This window comes from Hibiscus syriacus, unplaced genomic scaffold (assembly GCF_006381635.1).
Source record: "Hibiscus syriacus cultivar Baekdansim isolate YM2019G1 unplaced genomic scaffold, ASM638163v2 tig00110988_pilon, whole genome shotgun sequence".
NCBI lineage: Eukaryota > Viridiplantae > Streptophyta > Magnoliopsida > Malvales > Malvaceae > Hibiscus > Hibiscus syriacus.
The window spans coordinates 2,987,008-3,013,635 of NW_024062942.1; the positions used below are offsets into that span (position 1 = coordinate 2,987,008).

General features: G+C 37.2%; 1 pseudogene; it reads right to left on the reverse strand.

Annotated features, from left to right (window-relative positions):
• Nucleotides 1-640: 640 nt before the first annotated feature.
• Nucleotides 641-26,062, reverse strand: LOC120148921 (annotated as a pseudogene).
• Nucleotides 26,063-26,628: the final 566 nt, after the last annotated feature.

Consider the following 26,628-nt stretch of genomic DNA (forward strand, 5'->3'; position numbering starts at 1 on the left):
AGTAAAAATATGAAAGCAAACAATCTCACATGGTTAAGAAACATAGAAGAGTATCCCAACTAACTTTCTAAATAATAGAGGTAATTGACATTAAAAAACATAGAGCCTTTTGGTGAGCATTGAGTGAATATTCTTTCACTTTAATCAAGCTCGAATTTTAGGCTTCAATCGAGCTTCTAATTTTTTTTTAGTTCAGCCTTTTCGAGTTCAAGTTTCATATTATATTTCGAGTTCGAGTTGAACTTGATTTTTAGTTCGTGAGTTTGAGTCGAGTTGAGTACTTTTAAAGTTTCAAGTTCGAGTCGAGCTTAACAATACTAGAGTTCGACTTGGCTCGTTTAACAAACGAAGTCGTTTGGTTTAATTTTTTTTAAAAAAATTGGCGTTTTTTTCCGGTTTTCAGCCGGTCCGGTCAAAAGGTTTAGCGGTTTCGACCGGTTCACTAGAACGGTTCAACCGGTGTAATTAATCGGACTAGACAGCGGTTCCCGATTGAACCGGCCGGTCCGGTCCGATCCGGTTTTCAAAACAATGCTTGTAAATTATTCTATTTATTTTATCTATTAAGTGAAGAAGGGGTTAGGGGGAGAGGATACTCAGTATGGAGGTCGGGCTATTCATAAAGAAAGAGAAGAAAGGCAACACAGCATTTACCGGTAACGGTTTATATCCTTACCTATCCAAATCTTTGTTTCCCCGAAATCCTCTATCCCTGCCACCTTGAAATCCTCTTCGGTTGTCGGCAGATCTTCTCCAGGCATTCGCAGAACCACGAGATCTAGGCCTATCCATGAACTCCATATTTCTAGAACCATCACTAGAACCAGACTGAGAGGGTGGTCTATCAGAGAAGTTGCCACTCCTGCCAGATCCAGAACCAGGCCTTTCGACAGCTTTCTGCCCAAATCTAACTTTGTTCTCATATCTCGGATAAGTTCTCTAACTCCCTTCCTGTGATGAAGTGTTTCACGTAAAGTGGGCTGGTTCCCAGCGGATTCTGAGTCTGGAGTTGAATCTTTCTCCAGCTCCTTCTTTAGATTAGTTATTTCTTGTTTCAATATCTTCTCCTCTGTTTCTGGCCTGAAACATTTCTTCATTAGAAAGGAAAATGATGGTACGGGCAATATATTCAAAAGTTGATTGTTAGCAAGAAAGGGTCAAAATGGAATTGAGACACAATTAGGAGCAAGCACACAGAACAGTCGGGGCATCTGAAACAATATATAAGACGGCCTTACATATAAAATCATAATGAATCATACAACTACAACAAAGCATTCTACTACCACTGGAAAATGGAAAATCAGAAAGAAAGTTGATAAAAAAAGCAGTAACAAGCAATTATGTTACATTAATAATCTCGCAATGGAAAATAAAAGTTTTCGGATTAAGTTAACCCATAGAGAGACAATACTAAACAGAAGAACACAAAAAAACCCAAATATCACCGAAGGTTTAAGATGCACAAAAGGAGCAAGGTCGAAAGTAGAGGATGATGGTAAAAAGAAACTAAAAGTAAAATGAATAAGAACTTCAAGAACCTTAAAGAAGAATAAAATGCCGGGATGGGAGAAAAGTGTAGTAAGATAATCATGTAAATTTTGACCGAAGAAAAAAAATACTAGTTAGTTGGAAACTTTTTCCCTATATGACTACTGGTGTATATGCTACCTACACAAACTACTTCTGAACAGCGTTTAGGACAGCATATTTTTGTTGATCTCCTGCACAGGAAAGCAATCAACTGTCAAAGATAACAAACTAAAGCTACATCGAATTATTATATTTTCTATTTGACAAATGTAACCAAATTTTGGAACATTGGTAGAGCTAACTAAGCTTTTCTGTCAAGAAAAACAAATAGAAAGAAGCCTCCCCAGCCCTGGCAAGAAAAGGACAAGAATTTTTTTCTCTCCCCTAACTACCAAACAAATGAATAAACAGTAGTTTTGTATTCAACAAGCCCCTAGACTTATATTGCCATAACGAAGACTATATTTCAGTCATACTAGAGCAAGCTACATTTTCAAAATGAAGCAATTTTACATGTAAATTTAATGCATGAAAAAGATTTAAAGGAAATATGCTAAGAATTTAAGCAATAAATGCTTAGCAACAAATCCTAAGGTCATACTCAAAACTCATCATATGGTATTTGAACTGCCCTACAGCAATTTCAAAGTCCTAGTAACAAATGCTTTCTCATGGACAACATAGAATTCCCGCTAATTAGAGAGTATAAAGCAATCAGCAATGACAGCAAAGTGGTAACAGTCAAGGCAATTTAACCAAGCAAATATGCTAAGAACTTAAGCACACTGAAACCATCATTACCAACATCATTAAAGGAAACTTATCAATCAATTCAACCAAAACCAGATCACGACTATTTCGAAATTAAATTACGAATAAATGGTTAGAGAAACGACATGGAAACCTGTCCATTCTTCGATGTTCTAACTCAAGATCAATCTTACGCCAATCTTTCCCTCGCTCTTCCAGCAAAACTTCTCTAGGCTTAGCATGTAACACCCATCCCCGTATACTTGTCCGTACACGAGATTAAGATGTCACATTACCTTTAAACAGTTCCTCATTTGAAAACCCATAAAAAAATTTTGTTTTTTGATTTCTGAAAACATAACATTTGAATATAAAGCAAACATTGATTATAAACTGTTATAAGTTATACTTAATTAAAGTTAAGAACATTTTAATACTGTGATTACATACCAAATAAGTTTTTCCAAAATAAACTAGATAGTCTTGGTGCCACTGATGAGTCCACCTTAATTGATGATCACTGCTGCTACAGATGCACTCCTTACTTAGTTAATCTATACTTTTACCTATGCGTGGGAAACAACACACGTTAAGCATTTACTTAGTGAGACATAAAATTGTAAAGACCTTAAGGTATACATAAGTATCTCATGGTTATTTGACTTCAAACGAATTTGTATCATCCATAAGGATTAGTTAAGTCACTCTTACTAAACCCAAACTTCTGTCATATTATCATCATAAACATTTTTAGTATGTTCGACATACTTTTCTTTCGTTCATTTTTCTTTAGTAATTATTCATTAATTTCAGTTATGGTCTCTTTTTATACATTAATATGTATCCGTTCATGCATTTTAATAATGGCATCCTTTCAAGCCCTAATGCATCCTTTCATGCCTTAATGCATCCTTTCATGCATTTTAGTTATGACATCCTTTCATGCCTTAATGCATACTTTCATGCATTTTAGCTATGACATCCTTTCATGCCTTACTGCATTATTTCATGCATTTTAGTTATGGCATCCTTTCATGCCTTAATGCATCCTTTCATGCATTTTAGTTATGACATCCTTTCATGCCTTAATGCATCATTTCACTCATTTTAGTTATGGATTCGGTTTAGAGCAGTTCATACTCTAAAACTCATTCATAATACTCTTTCCATACATATAAAGATAACATAATCAATATTATAAAATATATATATATTTAAACATTCTAATTTTAATGTTGTTATCTCAAATAATTACAATAAGGTATTCACCTGGTAATCCCCACTAATAAGGTGTAGAGACGCCTGACTAATCAACACTTTATCTTTTCCCCTTTTATTGCAAGATTCAGGAGCATGGTTACGATCTACAAAAATATCCATTAAGTACACATAACATACCAAGGTTAGTATACTCCTTAACATTATACTTTAAGAATATTCAAAATATCATTATTTCAATTTCTATAACAATTTCAAGCTATTTTGTAGTTCCAAGCTCAATAGTATTAGTACTACTACCCTGCTACCGATACTTCTATACTATGGTACTGATACCCTCTTTCAGTATCGATACCATTTCTATATTATGTGTTCCATGGTATTGATACCCTTCTCTCAGTATAAATACCACTATACTATGGTAACGATACTCATTTTCAGTATCGATACCATTTTGACATTCTGGATCCATGGTATCGATACTTCCCTTTGTTAGTATCGATACCTTATCAGCATCGATACCTCTTGCATCGATACCGATATTGTTCTTCCAATTTCTACCTATTTACACATATAGTATCATATTGTTCTATCCGTACCAATACCATTGCCCATAATTACCATTTTTAAGCTCGAATTTCACTCAAATTTCCCCTCTAATCTTATACTTTTACCTCCAACAATACTATTTAACTTCACTTTACTTAACCCAACTAACTTTACTTCATTTTGTCACCTTTAACATCTAACATCTTCGTGGAACATCTCAACTCAAAAATCATACCATTTTTCTAAACACATTTTTAATCATATCTCATGCTTCTAATCTCTTGTTCAATCCTTTGACAAGTCAATTTTACTAATAAACCTCAATAAAAATACATATATCAACATGTCCTTTAAAAACCCATTTCTTTAAATCTCCTATAAAACATCCACCACTTAGTTTTAATCTTCTTTAATCCTTCCTTAAGCTCACATATCACTTAATGTTACCCAAACAACCCATAATTTAAAGAAAGAACTAGTTAATTGAAGTTTACCTATACCATGGAGGAGATCACTACTCACGTGAAGGAGAATAAGAAGAAGAATATAAATGCTTTACATTCCTCTTTTCCCCTATATAAAATCCCTAATAAAGATATATTTTTAAATTCATTCACCCTCTTAAAAGAGCAAAGCACCCTATTAATTTATCTTATGATACCAATTAGTCTAAACACTATTCCAAATCATTTTCTCATCTTTTACCCTTATTCAAATAAATCTTAAATTTTCAAATTTTTTAATATAGTCCATGATATGATATTTGGGGTATTACAATTCTCTCCTTAAGAAAATTCATCCTCGAATTTATATAAATACCTAGAGCGAAGAGGTATGGAAACTGCATTCTCATGTCCTCATCTCTTTCCCAAGTAGCTTCTTCAACCTTATGATTTTGCCAGAGTACTTCAACTAATGGAATCTTTTGTTGCGCAATTCCTTGATTTCTCTAGCCATGATCCGCACTGATTCTTCTTCATAAGTTAAATCTGATCGGATCTCTATCTTCTCTGGTGTGATAATGTGAGACGGATCTGATCGGTATCTGTTGAGCATATATACGTGAAAACATTGAGGATCTTATCCATATCCAGAGGCAAAGCTAATTGATATGCTGTTGGTCCGACCCTTTTCAAGATCTCATAAGGTCCAATGAATCTCAGGCTCAACTTTCCTTTGTGCCCAAATCTCAAAACTTTCTTTCAAGGCGACACATTCAGAAATACTTTATCTCCCACTTGAAATTCGATTTCTTTTCTTTTCATATCCACATAAGATTTCTATCAATCAGAGGCTATCTTTAAATTACCCTGAATAATCTTTACTTTCTCCTCCATTTATTTAATCAATTCTGGCCCAACTAGGTCTTGGTCTTTTAATTCAAACCAATTTAATGGTGTTCGACACTTTCTCCCATACAAGGCTTCATACGTGGCCATATTAATACTCGATTGGTAACTGTTATTATACGCAAATTCGACTAAAGGCAAATACCTTTCCCTTTATCCTTTAAACTCAATCACACATGCCCTTAGCATATCCTCAAGTATCTGGATAGCTCGTTCTGGCTTCCCATCTGTCTACGGATGAAAAGTTGTGCTGAAGTTCAATCGAGTCCCCAATGCATCATGTAACGACTTCCAGTATCTTGAAGTAAACCTTGGGTCCTGATCATATACTATTGATATAGGTACTCCATGCAGTCTGACTATTTCTTTAATATACAACTTTGCATACTTATCCATCGAGTAATCTACTTGAACTGGAATAAAATGAGATGTCTTAGTCAATCGATCTATAATTACCCATATGGAGTCATTTTTACCTAGCGATAAAGGTAGCCCCAAAACAAAATCCATAGTAACTCGCTCCCATTTCCACTCAGGAATGGATATCAGTTGAAGTAGTCTGGAGGGTACTTGATGTTCAGCTTTCACTTGCTGACACGTCAAACAATTTGCCACAAACTCCGATACAACTCTTTTCATACTAGGCCACCAATAACGACTTTTTAAATCCTGATACAACTTATTCTCGCCTGGATGCATCGTCAAGGGGCTATAATGCGCTTTATAAAGAACATATTCCTTCAATTCTTCATTATTGAGTATGTAAAGTCTTTCCCGATAATATAAACATCCATCGTCTTTTATTTTGAAATCTTTGGTCTCTTTATTTTCAACTTGTGCCGTTCTCGACTAGCATTTCTCATCTTGACCTTGTAGCTCTTTTATCCGATCCAAAAACATCGGCTTTAACTTAAGCTCAACAATCAAGGCATCATCTTCCTTTAATGACATATGCGCATCCGAAGCCTGTAGAGAGGCAAAAATCGTTCGGCTCAATGCATCCGCTACTACATTCGCCTTTCCGGCATGATAATCAATAATTATATCATAATCCTTTAAAAGCTCGATCCATCTTCTTTGCCTCAAGTTCAGTTCTTTCTGAGTCAACAAGTACTTTAGACTCTTGTGATCTGTATAAATATGGCATCGTTCCCCATACAGATAATAACACTAGATTTTCAATGCAAACACAACGACCGCCAATTCTAAATCGTGAGTCGAATAATTTTTCTCATGATTCTTCAACTGTCTTGAGGCATAAGCCATAACTTTTCCATCTTGCATCAGCACACAACCCAGTCCATTATGGGATGCATCGCTGAAAACAATATAGTATTTACCTACATCAGGTTGTACCAATATGGGGGCCTCTGTTACTATCCTCTTGAGCTTTTCAAAACTTTTTTGACATTTCTCCATCCAGACAAATGGCATATCATTTCGTAACAATTTAGTTAACGACAAAGCTAATATTGAGAAGTTTTTCACAAACCGTCTATAATAACCAGTAAGTCCAAAGAAACTTTGAACCTCAGAAATATTCTTTGGAGGTTGCCAATCCACTATAGCTTGGATCTTTCTTGGATTTACTCTTATGCATTCTGTAGAGACTATGTAACCAAGAAAAGTAACTTCGGTGAACCAAAATTCATACTTTGACAATTTGACATACAACTTCTTCTCGCGGAGTGTCTGAAGAACTACTCGAAGATGAGCATCATGTTCCTCTCTTGATTTGGAATATACCAAGATAAAATCTATAAATATCACCATGAATTGATCCAAGTACGGTTGGAATACTCGGTTCATCAAGTCCATGAATGCCACATGTGCATTAGTCAAACCAAATAGCATCACTACAAATTCATAGTGCCTATACCGAGTCCGAAAAGATGTCTTTGAAATATCATCCTCTTTAATCTTTAGTTGATGGTACCCCGACCTTAGATCTATCATAGAAAACACTGCTGCTCCTTTCAATTGATCAAACATATCATCAATCCTTGGAAGAGAGTACTTGTTCTTTATTGTATGTAACACCCCCAACCCGTACCCGACCTGGATTCGAGTCCGAGGTGTCACATTGACTTTTTCAAAACATTTACTTGTATAAAATAGTGAGTAATTTAAAACTTTTATACATGTAGCTTATTCAAAAGATTTCCAGAACTATTCAGAGCTTAAATGTTTTTGCAAAACCGTTCAGTGCATATACAATTCAGACATTTATTTACATGCCAACCATTTTCAATGTACATAATACATCTAATTCAAAACATCTTTTCTGATCTGATCTTCGGTAAGAAGTAACTGACCTGTCTTGCTCCATATTGCTCTTTACTATTCTCGAAACCTACGTGTGAAACAATCACACGCTAAGTCGTTGACTTAGTGAGGCATATAAACATATAATAAAAACCATCGAACATTTCATATAACAAAACACATACATGTACAAATACTATCATTATCATTAACATATCTATCATATAATATCATACATTTTTCCAATCAAATCCCATTTCATCCGATGAATATGTATTCTAAACATTTGATCATGACATTTCAATATGCATGTATCTATTACACGATAACATATATAATCATATCATGCACATACGAAACTTACCTTTGTACCACTTTCACTTTAAAGTTTGTATTTCAATTGCCCATGTATATTATTGAGAATGAGGTATGTGAGTACATTGAGGTTGTGCACTAATGCTGTCACCATAGCTCGTATCAATTCCCTCATGGGGCACCGAACCTTAGTTCAGTATTCGTCCCGTAGGACCACTATGTCCCGAAGGACCACTGTATATGTCCCGTAGGACCACTATGTCCCGAAGGACTACTCCTTAAGAACCACATACATAATACAATGGCTCCAATAAGTGTACCGAAGTACTACATATAGGTTCCACATAATTACATACATGTCCCGAAGGACCACGTAGAACCCTCGACTCTTGGCATGCCAACTATACCTATAGCTCTCATATCATATACTATGGGCATTATTCTTATGTTTCATATCACTTGTTCCTTTTCTTCTGTCACATACCATATGTATGTGTGAACATACATCTCATATCATATAACCTTTATCTCAAGTGCTTGTAATCACGTATTACATGTAATCACGTAGATCATTTCATATGGATTATATCATTTCTCATTTTTCATGTAAACACACATGTCATATCTTATTCACATATGTTCATATATACATCATATATCACATAGAATAACATATAAACTTATACATATATTCATGTACATACTTTCATATAGTTCGTATATCAATGCCCTATAACTTATCTCACATTATTTATATCCTAGTTTTATATATTTACTTAATTCAATTTCACATAACTTGTTACCTATATATATTCTTATAACTTATCATCACATAACTCCCATAACATCTTCCTATAGCTTCATAGATCCTTACTATATGACTCATATATTATATGTTCATTTAAGCCCATAACTCTTCCCATATAGCTTATCTTACATGTTCATATAATCACTTCTGTCAATGTCTCCTAATTTATATTTATTTCATATTGTCCTATAGGTCAATGTTATTTAACTTGTCTCACTTTTCATTTCATCTCATAAGTTGGTTATACTAATTCTCATATATTTAACTCGTGTAATTTATATCTTGTTATTATATCCTCTGTAACAACCCGACTATTTACAAAATAATATTAATTGAAATTGGAGGTAAATTGTGAAAATGGGTGAAATTAAGTGACTAAAGTATAATTTATGAAAACTTGTATGCCATTTTCAAAGTAAAGGAAATTCAGGGACCAAGCCCTGAATTTCCCCTAAAAATGTCGGCAGGTTTGGTTATAACTAACGTGTTTTCTGATTTCAATCAGAAAACACAAAAGCTTTTCTTAAATTTTCACTCCTCCCGCACCTCGAATTTCAAGTCCGATTCCGACGCCGTTCGACATCCGATCGTCAAATTGAAACCACCATCGTGTTCGTTATCGAGTCAGGAACAATCCCCTTAAATTAATTGAAGCAAAACGCTGCTAAACGTCGGGAATTTCAAGTCAAAGCATAGACTTTTTTTAGCTCTATCACCGAGAAAATCTCAAATTCACCGCCGATCATTGCTCAGTTTACGACACCTCTTGCACCATCGTGTTCCTTGTGTCGTTTCGAGTTCACCGGTGTCAACCTTGTCCACCGTAGACGGCGGCGCGTGAGGAGGTGGTGCAGTCAAAGATTCGGCCGATTTGAAATTGAGCTCTCCGCCGTTCAAAAATTTGAACCGATCATTGTAAGTATCTCGAAATCGCTCAAAATAATTTTTAGAAATTTTTCCGGGATTTTTAGGGCCCCGGAGGACGCCTCACGCGCCACACGCGCCGCCGTAGGGCGAGTGGCTTCTGGAAACCGGTTTAACCGGTTTTCAACCGGTTCTGACCGGTTTGACCGGTCTGACCCGATTGACCGACCCGACCTGACCGTTAACCCAACCCGGCCCGACCCTTGACCCGACCCGACCGTTGACCGTTGACTTTCTTTGACCAAAACTTAAAAAGGCTTTGACCGAGCATTAAACGACCGTTAATCTTTTCCGAGTATACCTATCCTGATAGTTTTCGACGTGCCAAATCCGTTTCCGCTGTCCGTTTCGTCAAATTCGAACCCGAAGGACTCCAAATCGACGGTCAAATTAGTTGACTTTGACTTTGACCAAGAATCTAAATTTTTGAAAAGTCATACTTTATGTTTTTCGATGTCCTGATTCCGATTCCGTAATTCGTTTGGCCAAATTCAGACTTGAAATACCCCAAATTGATAGTCAAACCCGAAAAATTCTTATATACTTAAGAAGTCTAGTTTTGAACAATTAAATAGGATTTGGGACTGATAGATTATTATTGTTTGAAGGTACAAGAGACTCTCCGGATCGTTCGACAACTCGACCCAGCTCTTCTAGATTAGTTAAACCACGTGTGCCATTATTCACGTGTTCGAAAACTGTAGCAGAGCGTGGTGAAACCAGCAATAAGTAGATTTGCTTTTTGAACCTATTGTCGAGGTGTGTTCCCTACTTATTATTGAACTGTTTATTGGTTTTAATATGTGGTACACCGAATTCATTGGTTATTGTTTTATGGATGCACCAATTTAATGTGACAATTTATGGAATATGGCTGCTATCTAATTTTTGTTTTGAAATGGTATATGATTACCATGTTTTTGGATTTATGGAATTTATGTCACGGTGCAATTGAATTTAGGAATTGAATTACGATGGAATAGCTCTGATCAAGCTAACTGGGCCTAATGTGACTCTTGAGGGCCCCAAGATGTTTCATTAGGTCGACTTTCCTTTGCTGTGTGCTTAGGGTAAGCTATATGGACTTATTGACTTGGGCTTAAGGATACAAGCTTCAGAGCCTATCCTTAAGTCGGCTTTCATTTTGCTAGGTGCATAAAGTAAGCTATATGGAAAATAATTTTGAGAACTACTGATGGTGTACCAGAAAAGGGTTTAAACTATGATTTCCAAAAATTTAAACTCTTTTACGAATTTGTGAGATTACTGGACTATGATTTGTACCTATTGTGATTTTATGGAAATGCTGGGACACACTGAGCCTAGCTCATCTTTTGAAAATGTTTTCCCCCTTTCAGATACTGTTGGTTAGATACCTCGGTTCGAGCACTTGGAGGATCAACATATCTCTTGAAGTAAATCAGATTGTAATGTTTTTATCTTGCAAGTTGACTTTATTTTGGTGACATGGACCTTATTTTAAAATATCGAATTTTATAATGATGACTCTTTTGCTAATACTGCTCGGTTTATTGTGATTTTGAATTTGAAGACATGTTTTAAATTAAATTATTATTTATTGGTACTATATTTACGAGTTGGATTTTGATAGTATAATTTGTTTATAATTTCATGTTATTTATAATGTGATTTTATATTGATGGAATAACAGTTTCGGAAAATGTCTTTAATAATCATAATGTGATCCACTAGACTTAGTCGAAACGCATAGGCCGGGTCTAGGGGGTTATATTTATTGGTATCAGAGCTTTTGGTTTTTAACCCTCGGACTGTGTATGAGTCCACATTGAAAATACGGTTTTGAAATATTTTACAAAATGAGTTACTAAGGCCATGTCACAAAGTTATTAAGATTTTAACTATGTTTGAGACTCCAAGTGCTTATCTAACCCTAAGTTTTATATTCTGTAGTAAACTTGAGATCCATCAAAATGAGTGCTAGACGTGGTCGTCGAACTAGCCGTGGACGAGGTCGAGTGGCTAGATTCGCAGATCCGATCAATGAGATACGGGTAGATCCCCCACCTCCGATAGGTGATCATGCTCCTACGACCCCAACGGATCTGCCTCTGCGCTGGTATTGGCATGACTACACCGATAATAGGAGCGACCGATATTGAGTCAGAGTCTACCAGAGTTGCTTTGGATGAGAATTTTGGTAGACAATTTCTGTAGTTAATACAGGGAGCAGTCAGAGCTACTGGTGTTGTATTTGAGGTTCCTATTTCGCAGACTTTAATTGCCAATGGAGTTAGAACTTTTGGGGGACAGATAGGTGGAGCTCCTACTGAAGCTGAGGATTGGCTCTAGGATACAGAGAGACGCATGGATCAGTTGGGTTTGGACTCAACTAAGAGATATCAGGGTGTTGTGGTGATGTTAGATGGCAATGCCTACACTTGGTGGGAGTCAGTGACCAGTAGTGTTCCTACCGATCGTTTGACCTGTAATTTCTTTAAGGATCACTTTCGGAGCCGTTTTCTGGGAGAGCGCTACTTAGCTCAGAGACGAAAACAGTTTCAAGACCTGGTTCAGGGAGACATGACTGTTTCTGAATATGAGATCGAGTTCCTGAAGTTGCTGAAGTATGGATTCAGTATGGTACCTACGGAGAGAGATCGATGTCGTAAATTTGCCCTTGGACTCAGATACGAGCTGCATAGGCAAGTTGTAACCCATCAGGATGAGATATTTGATGTACTGGTGGGCAGAGCCAAAGATGCGGAAGAGGTGGAGGTTTTAGCTTCTGGTAGAGAGCGTGTTGATCAAGATCGATCTAAGAAATTTTCAGTCCCGATGGAGTCATTAGCACAGTCCGGGAAGAGGACTCGTACTTCAGTCCCTCAGAGAAGCAATACACGTTTCAGGCCTGCAGCATCCTCACCTTTAGTTGTCAGTCGAGGCGGTTCCTCGTCGTATTATAATGGGCCCCTTTGTGAGTATTGTGGTAAACAACACTCAGGAGAGTGTCGTAAGAAGATGGGTCTTTGCTATCAGTGTGGATCTAGTGGTCATTATTGGAGGGATTGTCCTCAGTTAGTTTCGTTTGAGCAGACCACTACCCAAACTCCTGTGCATTCGCAGACTACAGTACAGACCCCAATTAGAGATCGTAGTCAAGGAAAAACTCGAGGATCAGCGTCCAGGACAGACAGTAGAGCCCGACCTCAGCAAAATAGAGGGCCAACAGCTTCTGAGGCTAGACAGCCAGCTTTAGTTTATGCAACTAGACGTCGTGATGACAGAGATGAGCCTGAGGTTATTGCAGGTACATTTACTATTTATTCTACCCCATACTTTGCATTATTGGACAATGGCTCCACTCACTCCTATGTATCGAGCTCAGTATCTCGAAACCTTCAGATTCCGATCGAGAACACTGAAAATACTGTTACAGTTACAAGTCCAGTAGGACAAGCGGTATTAGTGAATAAAGTATTCTGGCGTTGTCCTCTCGAGGTTCAGGGAGAAATTTTTCTCGCTGATCTTATGGAACTTCCTTTAGAGGAGTTCGATCTAATTCTTGGAATGGATTGGTTGAATAAACACAAGGTAAAGCTGGATTGCGAATACAAGCGGGCTACTCTGAAGACTTCAGATGGTCGGACTGTTGTGTTAATTGGTGAACGGTGTGGTTATCTCTCCAATATAGTTTCAGCGATGGAAATTGATCGTATGATCCGGAAGAGATATGAGACCTTCATTGCTTGTATTTTGAACACCAAAGGTGCATTGTCCACGATCGAGGAGATTCGTACAGTTAGCGAGTTTCCTGATGTTTTTCCGGAGGAGTTGCCTGGGTTACCTCCTGATAGAGAGATAGAGTTCGAGATTGAGACTTATCCGGGATCTTCACCTATTTCTATGGCACCTTATCGTATGGCTCCAAAGGAACTTAAGGAGTTGAAAGTCCAATTGCAAGAATTATTCGATCGAGGATTTATCCGACATAGTACTTCACCATGGGGAGCTCCAGTTCTGTTCGTGAAAAAGAAGGATGGGTCGCTAAGATTATGTATTGACTATCGGAAATTGAACAAGATGACGGTAAAGAATAAATACCCACTACCCAGGATTGATGACTTATTTGATCAATTGCGAGGAGCTACTGTATTCTCTAAGATTGATCTTCGTTCGGGGTATTATCAATTGAAAGTTAAAGGATCTGATGTTGCAAAAACGGCCATTCGCACTAGATATGGTCATTATGAATTTTTAGTGATGCCTTTTGGTTTGACGAACGCTCCTGCAGCTTTCATGAATTTGATGAATCGGGTGTTCCGACCATATTTGGATCAATTTGTGGTGGTCTTCATTGACGATATTCTGATCTATTCTCGTACTGAGGCAGTGCATGACGAGCATTTGATGATCGTTCTGCGGACTTTGAGAGAGCATTGTCTATATGCCAAACTAAGCAAGTGTGAGTTTTGGCTTCAAGAAGTGTCATTTCTGGGGCATATTATTTCTGCGCGAGGTGTTCAGGTCGATCCCAGCAAGATAGAGGCTATTATGAATTAGAAACGACCTAAGAACGTATCTGAGATCCGCAGTTTCTTGGGCTTGGCTGGTTATTATCGACGTTTTGTTGAGGGCTTCTCGATCATTGCTTCTCCTTTGACAAAGTTGTTAAGGAAGAATGTGCCATTTGACTGGGGCGAGGCACAACAGGAGAGCTTTGAGAAATTAAAGGCGGTTTTGACTCAAGCACCGGTGTTGATTCAACCAGAGTCCGGGAAGGATTTTACAGTGTATAGTGATGCTTCACATTCAGGACTTGGCTGTGTTTTAATGCAGGAAAGTAAGGTGGTGGCTTATGCATCCCGTCAGCTGCGGCCGCATGAGAGTAACTATCCTACTCACGATTTAGAGTTGGCAGCAGTAATTTTTGCCTTGAAGATTTGGAGACACTATCTTTATGGAGAGAAGTATTACATTTTCACGGATCATAAGAGCTTAAAGTATCTTCTGACCCAGAAGGAACTTAATTTGAGACAGCGTCGTTGGTTAGAGCTTCTAAAGGATTATGATTGCGTGATTGATTACCACCCTGGTAAAGCTAACATTGTAGCGGATGCTTTCAGTCGAAAGACGGTATCGGAGTTGAGGTCTTTAATGGCCAAGATGAATTTATATGACGATGGTACTTTGTTAGCAGAATTGCAAGTTAAGCCGACCTTGGTTGATAAGATCAAGGCTAAGCAGCCCCTTGATAACTCATTGCTTTCCATCTTTGAGCAAGTAGAGCAGGGGACAAACTCAGATTACGCAATTGATCAGGATGAAGTTTTATGCTTTAAAGGTAGATATTGTGTGCCTAATGATGCTGAGTTGAGGCAGACTATCCTTACTGAGGCTCATAGTAGTCCATATGCTATGCACCCCGGAGGAGATAAGATGTACCGGAATTTGAGAGAGATGTATCATTGGATTGGGATGAAGAAAGACATATCTGATTTTGTGGCTAGGTGTTTGACTTGTCAACAAGTTAAGGCAGAACATCAACATCCATCAGGTTTGTTACAGCCTATCAAGATTACTGAATGGAAATGGGAGCGTATTACTATGGATTTTGTTACTGGCTTGCCTATGACTCCTTCGAAAAAAGATTCAGTTTGGGTGATTGTTTACAGACTTACAAAGGCAGCCCACTTCATTCCTGTGCGAGTAAATTATACTTTGGACAAGCTGGCAAGATTGTATATTTCAGAGATTGTCAGATTGCATGGTGTTCCATTGTCTATTATTTCTGATCGAGATCCGAGATTTACTTTGAGATTTTGGAAGGCGTTACATACGACTTTGGGAATAAGATTGGATTATAGTACATCCTTTCATCCACAAACTGATGGTCAATCTGAGAGAGTAATTCAGATTCTGAAGGATATGTTGCGGGGTTGCGTAATCGATTTTCATGGTAGTTGGGAGAACTTTTTGCCGTTGGCTGAATTTGCTTACAATAACAGTTATCAGACCAGCATTCGTATGGCACCTTATGAAGCACTCTATGGGCGTAAATGTCGCACTTCGATCTGTTGGACTGAGTTGCGTGATAGGAAAACGTTGGGACCTGAGTTAATACGTGAGACGGAGGACACAGTCAGATTAATCCGTGACCGTCTGAAAGAGGCATTTGATAGGAAGAAATCTTATGCAGATCAAAGGAGGAAGGATATACAGTTTGAGGTTGGAGATCATGTCTTTTTAAAAGTTTCACCCTGGAAGAAAGTATTGAGATTCGGGCGTAAGGGTAAATTGAGTCCAAGATTTATTGGACCATTTCGTATCTTGAAGAGGGTAGGACCAGTTGCATATCAGCTTGAGTTGCCTTCTGAGCTAAGTCGTATTCATGATGTCTTTCATGTATCAATGTTGAGGAGATACCGTCCAGATCCAGGTCACATTATTCAGGTTGAAGAAGTTGAGCTGAGACCTGATTTATCATATGAAGAGGAACCCATTCAGATCTTAGAGAGAGATGAACGAGTTCTTCGGAATAGGCGAATTCCAATGGTCAAAGTTCAGTGGAGTAATCGAGGCCCCTCAGAAGCTACTTGGGAGACATTGGAGTCAATGGAGACTCAGTTTCCTCAACTATTCTCATAAGGTAAATTTCGAGGACGAAATTTCTTGTAGAGGGGGAGAATTGTAACAACCCGACTATTTACAAAATAATATTAATTGAAATTGGAGGTAAATTGTGAAAATGGGTGAAATTAAGTGACTAAAGTATAATTTATGAAAACTTGAATGCCATTTTCAAAGTAAAGGAAATTCAGGGACCAAGCCCTGAATTTCCCCTAAAAGTGTCGGCAGGTTTGGTTATAACTAACGTGTTTTCTGATTTCAATCAGAAAACACAAAAGCTTTTCTTAAATTTTCACTCCTCCCGCACCTCGACTTTCAAGTCCGATTCCGACGCTGTTCGACATCCGATCGTCAAATTGAAACCACCATCGTGTTCGTTATCGAGTCAGGAACAATCCCCTTAAATTAATTGAAGCGAAACGCTGCTAAACGTCGGGAATTTCAAGTCAAAGCATCGACGTTTTTTTTAGCTCTATCGCCGAGAAAATCTCAAATTCATCGCCGATCGTTGCTCAGTTTACGACACCTCCTGCACCATCGTGTTCCTTGTGTCGTTTCGAGTTCACCGGTGTCAACCTTGTCCACCGTAGACGGCGGCGCATGAGGAGGTGGTGCAGTCAAAGATTCGGCCGATTTGAAATCGAGCTCTCCGCCGTTCAAAAATTTGAACCGATCGTTGTAAGTATCTGAAAATCGCTCAAAATAATTTTTAGAAATTTTTCCGGGATTTTTAGGGCCCCGGAGGACGCCTCACGCGCCACACGCGCCGCCGCATAGTGAGTGGCTGCTGGAAACCGGTTTTACCGGTTTTCAACCGGTTCTGACCGGTTTTCAACCGGTTCTGACCGGTTTCGACTGGTCTGAACCGGTTTGACCCGACCGACCGGCCCGACCCGACCGTTGACCCGACCCGACCGGACCGTTGACCGTTGACTTTCTTTGACCAAAACTTAAAATGGCTTTGACCGAGCATTAAACGACCGTTAATCTTTTCCGAGTATACCTATCCTGATAGTTTTCGACGTGCCAAATCCGTTTCCGCTGTCCGTTTCGTCAAATTCGAACCCGAAGGACTCCAAATCGACGGTCAAAGTAGTTGACTTTGACTTTGACCAAGAATCTGAATTTTCGAAAAGTCATACTTTATGTTTTTCGATGTCCTGATTCCGATTCCGCAATTCGTTTGGCCAAATTCAGACTCGAAATACCCCAAATTAATAGTCAAACCCGAAAAATGCTTATATACTTAAGAAGTCTAGTTTTGAACAATTAAATAGGATTTGAGACTGATAGATTATTATTGTTTGAAGGTACAAGAGACTCTCCGGATCGTTCGACAACTCGACCCAGCTCTTCTAGATCAGTTAAACCACGTGTGCCATTATTCACGCGTTCGAAAACTGTAGCAGAGCGTGGTGAAACCAGCAATCAGTAGATTTGCTTTTTGAACCTTTTGTCGAGGTGTGTTCCCTACTTATTATTGAACTGTTTATTGGTTTTAATATGTGGTACACCGAATTCATTGGTTATTGTTTTATGGATGCACCAATTTAATGTGACAATTTATGGAATATGGCTGCTATCTAATTTTTGTTTTGAAATGGTATATGATTACCATGTTTTTGGATTTATGGAATTTATGTCACGGTGCAATTGAATTTTGGAATTGAATTACGATGGAATAGCTCTGATCAAGCTAACTGGGCCTAATGTGACTCTTGAGGGCCCCAAGATGTTTCATTAGGTCGGCTTTTCTTTGCTGTGTGCTTAGGGTAAGCTATATGGACTTATTGACTTGGGCTTAAGGATACAAGCTTCAGAGCCTATCCTTAAGTCGGCTTTCTTTTTGCTATGTGCATAAAGTAAGCTATATGGAAAATAATTTTGAGAACTACTGATGGTGTACCAGAAAAGGGTTTAAATTATGATTTCCAAAAGTTAAACTCTTTACGAATTTGTGAGATTATTGGACTATGATTTGTACTATTGTGATTTATGGAAATGTTGGGACACACTGAGCCTAGCTCACCTTTTGAAAATGTTTTCCCCCTTTCAGATACTGTTGGTTAGATACCTCGGTTCGAGCACTTGGAGGATCAACATATCTCTTGAAGTAAATCAGATTGTAATGTTTTTATCTTGCAAGTTGACTTTATTTTGGTGACATGGACCTTATTTTAAAATATCGGATTTTATAATGATGACTCTTTTGCTAATACTGCTCGGTTTATTGTGATTTTGAATTTGAAGACATGTTTTAAATTAAATTATTATTTATTGGTACTATATTTACGAGTTGGATTTTGATAGTATAATTTGTTTATAATTTCATGTTATTTATAATGTGATTTTATATTGATGGAATAACGGTTTCGGAAAATGTCTTTAATAATCATAATGTGATCCACTAGACTTAGTCGAAACGCATTGGCCGGGTCTAGGGGGTTACATCCTCAACTAGACCTATATCCACATGTTCATAATCACATAACTTATATTCTTTTTCATATAATCACAAATGTCTATGTCGTTTAACTTATCATTTATATCTATATCATCTATTTTATATCATTTTCTCTTGCTATCACATAAGTCCTTGCTATTTTTACATAGTTCGCGATCCTATAGTCAATTATAATAGCATATGTTTATCTTATCTAATATCATATAGTTCTTTACTTATGTCTTATATCACATATTTATATTATAAACTTATATAATCACATATACTATTTAAACCAGTTCACATAGCTTATCACACTAACATATATTCATTCAATTCATGTAACATATGCAATACATATAACATATGTACCCATTTTCATGCACTCATGCAAACATAAGAATCACAATTCAAATAACATTTTTAGGAGTCCCTTCTTACCATAGTGACTCCATCACTGGCTCATCGCAAGCCAATGTTTATTTGGTACATAAGTACAATTTAAATTGCACTCACCTGGGCCTCGTTGTTTGAATCAATCCTAATCCTTAGTTTGTTCCGGAACAAGCTTTCATTCTATATCTACATAATAATACATTAATACTTATCAGTATACTGATTGATATATTCGAAACTATCACTCCTTAGGCTCAGAGAAAAGCTAATTTCATCTTTTAATGAAGGTATGCATCGATGCACTACTGATACATCGGTGCATAAAATGCATTCGATGTTGTATTATTATAGAGATGCATCGATGCATGACTTATGCATCGATGCACTAATTGCATTCGATGTTTCTATTTTAAAAGAGTGCATCGATGCATTACCAATGCATCGATACACCTTCAAACAATTTCTGGGTTTTAACCTTGATGCATCGATGCACTATGAATGTGCATCGATGCACTCTGCCCAAAATCCTCTTTTATGCCCGAAAATCCACTCTTTTCTGCTTTATACTTCATATATCATCCCCTTTCTTATTTTTAACTTACATACTCATATTCAAACTCATTCCTATTCATTAATAACCTCTTTAACATCAAAATCCTATTCTCCATATGTAATTCAAGAATTACACTAAATTTTCAACATGTTCCAAATTCAATTCTATTGCTTCTAGCTTCTTAATTATACCCTTGACAAGTCAAATCCATCTTTAGAACTTCAAAAACCTTTCTATAACAAAATTTCATTTCTACACCCTTCATATCATTTCCTTTCTAATTCTCTATTCTTGATGTTTAAAGCTTATATAAGATTTCCTTAAGCTTATATAATACTCCAAGAATCAAAATCAACTTATAAATCCAAGAATTAAACAGCTGAAATTAAACTCACCTTTAAATGAGGCTTACGGGGAGAAGAAGAAGTTGGAGAAGAAGACTCTGGATAATTCTCTCATTTCCCACGTGGTTTCCTTAAAAAGGGAAAAATAAAAATCTTCTCTTAGAAAAGACCATAACACCATTGTTATTTTCCAGCTTTACTACTAAATCCATGAACTTTTAATTTATTTCGAAATCAATCACATAGTTTTCAAAATTTGCAATTTAGTCACTGGCCCTGAATTTCGGGATATTACACGGTAATTGATACATAATCGCATAGACCCGTCATTCTTTTTCACAAACAGCACAGGTGCTCCCCAAGGAGAAACACTAGGTCTTACAAACCCCTTATCAAGTAATTCTTGCAATTGTGTTTTTAATTCTCTCAATTCAGTCGAAGCCATTCTATATGGAGCCATAGAAATAGGTTCAGTACCCAGGTAAACCTCAATCCTGAATTCTACCTCACGATCTAGAGGCAATCCAGTAACTCATCAGGAAAAACGTTCGGAAATTCTCTAACCGTGGAAATATCATTTACTCTAACCTCCAGAATTCGAATATCTATCACATTAGCTAAAAAAGTTATACATCCTTTTGACATCATTTTCCTCGCAATCAGGGCTGATATCACATTTGACGATGATTTCGCTCTTTCGCCGATCACTACGATTTCTGAACGTTCGACATCCTTTAGAAACAAGCGTTTCTTACGATAATCAACCCATCCATAATGTGAAGACACTCAATCCGTGCCTAAAATAATTTCAAATTCATCAAAGGGAAACTCCATCAAGTTTGCCGGAAACACAATCTCTTGGATCTTTATAGGGAATTTTCTACATACTCTAGTTACTCTCGCATTGTGACCCATGGGGTTTACCACTATCATCTCACTCACAATTGGTTCTAAAGGGATTCCTCTAATTTTAACCAATTTAGTATTGATGTATGAGTGTGTAGAACCAAGATAAACTAAAACAAATAGATGCTCATCAAAAAGATGGAAAATACCTGTTATAATTTTAGGGTCATCCCGATCCTCATTAGTCTTAATATTGTAAATTCTAGCGACTCCCCGAGTCTCTTGTCTCTACATTGAATCCATTTGTCCCCTGGATCTACCCTTTCCTCTGCTTCTATTTGAGGCTGCCACCGATCTTTCAGATTGTGCCGAATTATCCTCAGATTTCTTAGGAAAGTTTCGAGCAAAGCGACCAGTCTTGCCACATTGGAAACAAGATCTACTGAGAAGTTTGCATGCTCCACTGTGTAATTTTCCACATGTTTGACATGGAATTCTCTCCCTAGATGCTCTACCCGAGCTAGCAGCAAAAGACTAAGATTGTCTATTTTCTGTGAAGCTGCTGTAAAACTATCTCTATTAGTATATCTAGAACTCGAACCCTTGCCTCTTTTAATATGATGAGGAGTGTAAGACATTCCCAATATTTTCCCCTTCTGTATACTCTATTCTGCAGCTAACATCTCCTCTTGAGCTCTTTCAATAGCTTTGCTCTGTTTATGACTTCTTATAGACTCGGTAAATTCAAGGCCAACATCATCTCTTTTAACTTTGGCCTCAAACCCTCTATGAACCAATCATGTATTGCCTTATCATTTGGAACGACTTTCGTAGCAAAATGACTCAACTTGTTGTACTCAACCTCAAAATCATGTACGGCTCGATCACCTTGCTTCAAATTAAGGAACTTTAATAGTATTGCCAGTCTAAACTGTTCACTCACATACTTGTTCTTGAATTCTTCCAAGAAGAATTGCCAGGTCACTTGCTTCGGTGGTGCATACATAGTAGTATTTGACCACCATACTCAAGTTAATCATGTAAATAAAGATACAACTCCTCCTAACTTTTCCGGATCCGTGCATTGAAGACTCTCGAGCATTAATATAACATCATTTAACCATAAGTCGGCCTCCATGGGACCTTCACTCTATTCTCCCCGAAACTCTAGAGCTCCTAAGCTCTTCAACTCTTTTGGGATTAACATTCTCGTTGCTAGAGGAGAAGGGGGAGGTTGAAACCGAGTCAGTATGGTGTCAAGGGCTTGCATAAAAGTTCCAAACTCAGGAACTGGAATCCCTTGAGGTGCAGGTGCACTAGCATTTTCAGAGGGGAGAGGTTGTTCACTATTTGCCTCATCTCTCACTATCATTTCCTTCTTGCATCTCTTGTTCCCCAGCTCTTTGCGAATTCGAAGATTCCGACGTCTATTATAACATACATAATAATAACATTACAATTAGTAAGGAATGTCATCAATTTCGCTATAATGACACCATACTAGTAACATTAACAATCTTTATGGCATGTAATCCCCTTTTCTATTTTCAAAATTTAAAATTGGTTTCGGCCGAGAATAAACTAAATATGTAGCTCTGATACCAATAAATGTAACACTTATCCCCGTATACTTGCCCGTACACGATATATAGATGTCACATCACCTTCAAAACAGTTCCTCATTTGAAAACCCATAAAATATTTTATTTTTCGATTTCTGAAAACATAACATTTGAATATAAAGAAAAACATTGATTATAAATTGTTATAAGTTCTACTTAATTAAAGTTAAGAGTATTTTTAATACTGTGATTACATGGCAAATAAGTTTTTCCAAAATAAACTAGATTGTCTTGGTGCCACTGATGAGTCCACATTAATTGATGATCAGCGCTACTACATATGCACTCATTGCTTAGTTAATCTATGCTTTTACCTACGCTTGGGAAACAACACACGTTAAGCATTTACTTAGTGAGACATAATATTCTAAAGAACCTTAAGGTATACATAAGTATCTCATGGTTATTTGACTTCAAACTAATTTGTATCATCCATAAGGATTAGTTAAGTCACTCTTATTAAACCCAAACTTCTGTCATATTATCATCATAAACATTTTTAGTATAACTAACTTACTTTTCTTTCGTTCATTTTTCTTTAGAAATTCTTCATAAATTTCAGTTATGGTCTCTTTTCTTGTATTAATATATATGTGTTCATGCATTTTAATCAGGGCATCCTTTCATGCCCTAATGCATCCTTTCATGTATTTTAGTTATGGAATTCTTTCATGCCTTAAAGCATCATTTCATGCATTTTAGTTACGTCATCCTTTCATACCTTAATGCATCATTTCATACATTTTAGTTATGGCATCCTTTCATGCCTTAATGCATCTTTTCATGCATTTTAGTTATGGCATCCTTTCATGCCTTAATGCATCTTTTCATGCATTTTAGTTATGGCATCCTTTCATATGATAATGCATCATTTCATGCATTTTAGTTATGGCATCTTTTCATGCATTTTAGTTATGGCATCCTTTCATACCTTAATACATCCTTTCATGCATTTTAGTTATGACATCCTTTCATGCCTTAATGCATCCTTTCATGCATTTTAGTTATGGTATCCTTCCATGCCTTAATGCATCATTTCATGCATTTTAGTTATGGATTCGATTTAGAGCAGTTCATACTCTAAAACTCATTCATAATACTCTTTCCATACATATAAAGATAACATAATCAATATTATAAAACATATATATATATATATTTAAACATTCTAATTGAATGTTGTTAATCTCAAATATTTACAATAAGGTACTCACTTGGTAATCCCCGCTAATAAGGTGTAGAGATGTCTGGCTAATCAACAACTTTATCTTTCCCCCTTTTCTTGCTAGATTCAGGAGCTTGGTTACGATATACACAAGTATCCATTAAGTCCACGTAACATACCAATGTTAGTATACTCGTTAACATTATACTTTAAGAATATTCAAAATATCATTATTTCCATTTCTATATCAATTTCAACCTATTTTGTCGTTCAAAGCTCAATAGTATCGGTACTACTACCCTGGTATCGATACTTCTATATTATGGCACCGATACCCCTTTTCAGTATCGATACCATTTATATATTCTGTGTTGCTTGGTATCGATACCCTTCTCTCAGTATCAATACAACTATATTATGGTACTGATACTACTTTTCAGTATCGATACCATTTCGACATTCTGGATCCATGGTATCGATACTTCCCTTTGTTAGTATCGATACCTTATCAATATCGATACCTCTTGCATCGGTACCGATACTGTTCTTCCTATTTCTACCTATTTACACCTATAGTATCGGTACTGTTCTATCAGTACCGATACCATTTCCCAGAATTACCATTTGTAAGCCCGAATTTCACTCAATTTTCCCCTCTAATCTTATACTTTTACCTCCAACAATACTATTTAACTCCTCTTTACTTAACCCAACTAACTTTACTTCATTTTGCCACCTTTAACATCTAACATCTTCATGGAACATTTCAACTCAAGAATCATACCATTTTTCTAAACATGTTTTTAATCATATCTCATGCTTCTAATCTCTTGTTCAATCCTTTGACAAGTCAATTTTATTAATAAACCTCAATAAAACACATATATCAACATGTCTTTTAAAAACCCATTTCTTTAAATCTCCTATAAAACATCCACCACTTAGTTTTAATATTCTTTAATCATTCCATAGGCTCACATATCACTTAATGTTACCAAAGCAACCCATAATTTAAAGAAACAACTAGCTAATGGAAGTTTACCTTATATTATAGAGGAGAGCACTACTCACATGAAGGAGAAGAAGAAGAATAGAAATGCTTTACTTTCCTCTTTTTCCCTATTTAAAATCCCTAATAAAGATATATTTTTAAATTCATTCACCCTCTTAAAAGACTAAAGTGTCCTCTTAATTTATCTATCGATACAAATTAGTCTAAACACTAATCTAAATCATTTTCTCATATTTTACCCTTTTTCAAATAAATCTTAAATTTTCAAATCTTTTTAATATAGTCCCTGATATGATATTTGGGGTATTACATAGCATCTCCAAACAGATTGATATTTGTCCTGCGATTAACTACATTTTCAATCCCTTGTAGCTGAGGACCTTCAGAGCTGCTGGATTATTATGCATTTGATGGCCTGCTGGAGTGAGAGCTCGTAGGCCTACTAGATACCTTTTTTGATTCAATCTCAGAATCCAGTTTCTTCCAATCCAATCCTTTCTTCGCCAATACCTGTTCCCTTGGCCTGGTTGTTCCAAAAGGACCATGCTTATTGGTCTTACCAGTTGACCCATTCACTTCCCCTCTCAGAGGTCCAAAACTAATCTAGGCCTTTAATCTCTCTGAATCCACCCCCACCACCACATTGGGTCCATTTATCAGACTGCGGTCTAAAGACAAGAAAACCTGAACCAAACTTTGAAGGTCGAGCCTGAATTGGCCGTTTTCCAGCAGTCAAATCATCATCCTCATCAGCCTTAGAGCTTCCAACACCTCGCCCAGTTCTAAGTCCACCGTATCGGTTCTGCCAACTTGAATCAAATGAAGGAGTTGTTTTCTTTGCCACTGCCCAGTTATTTGCCTCATTAGCACGCGATGGCTGATCGTAATCAGAAACCCTAGAAGGTGGACCGCGCCGTTCTTCATCAAAACCTCCGTACTGAGCTCCATGATCAGTCACCGCCGTCACGTTTACGTATACCCGAACCCGCAGATGGACCAGACCTACCATAAGACGAAAATCCTCCTCCCAAACAGCCATACTGCATTTCCTCAACGGTACGTTCTTTGGGTTGGGTCGGGAGGAGTATCATCTCTTCGGGTGTCAGCTTGTAATCCATTAACCTAGCACCCACACTGAATCCTCTCCCGCCGGACGAAGAATTAGTCACCATGTTGAAATCCAAGAGAATCATTTTCTTCTTCTTGGGCTTCGCGCTAACGGTTTCCTTTAGGTTAGGAAAACTCCACGAATCAACCATGAGAGCAGAAGCAACCGCTGCTTCTGTAGCTTGACGCTCCTCTGCCTCTTCTCGCTCAGCCTCGGTGGCCCACGCGTCGATGTCATCCTAGGGTTTAGACATTTTCGAAAAAAATATATAATTTACTCTTAGTTTTCTAATTGTTTAGTTCGGTTGAGATCTGATTAAAAAGCAAATGGAGTTTTAGGAAAATTGAGCAGGGCTCTGTTAAGGGAGCCGGAGCTCCAACTGCATGCGAAGAAGGTAAGAGCAGTTTATAGTTTCTTTTCTTCCTATTTTTTGTTTGAGGAAATTCTTAGTAAGGAAACTTGAACATTTGAGCACAATTCCTTTTATGGGTACCAAGCGGAATGGAGTGATAAAATGTTAAGCGCGCTACAAGGGAAGTGAAATGCACGGACCAATAAGAGATAATAGAGAATGATTCTTGGAATGTGTGATTTATGTTAGATCATATACTGTTTGACTTCCACATTTTGGACAGCCTGGATGAGGGTGTTGAGAATCTTGCCTTTTCGGGGTTTTCAAAAATTCACCACTACTTTTTTCTATTAATATTAGAAATCTCATAATCTTAAGAAAATGGAAATTGGAATTACTATTCTTTTTCCCCTCCATATCAGTTCCAAGGCTTCATCTCAATTAATTCGAATCGACTCGCGTCGTAT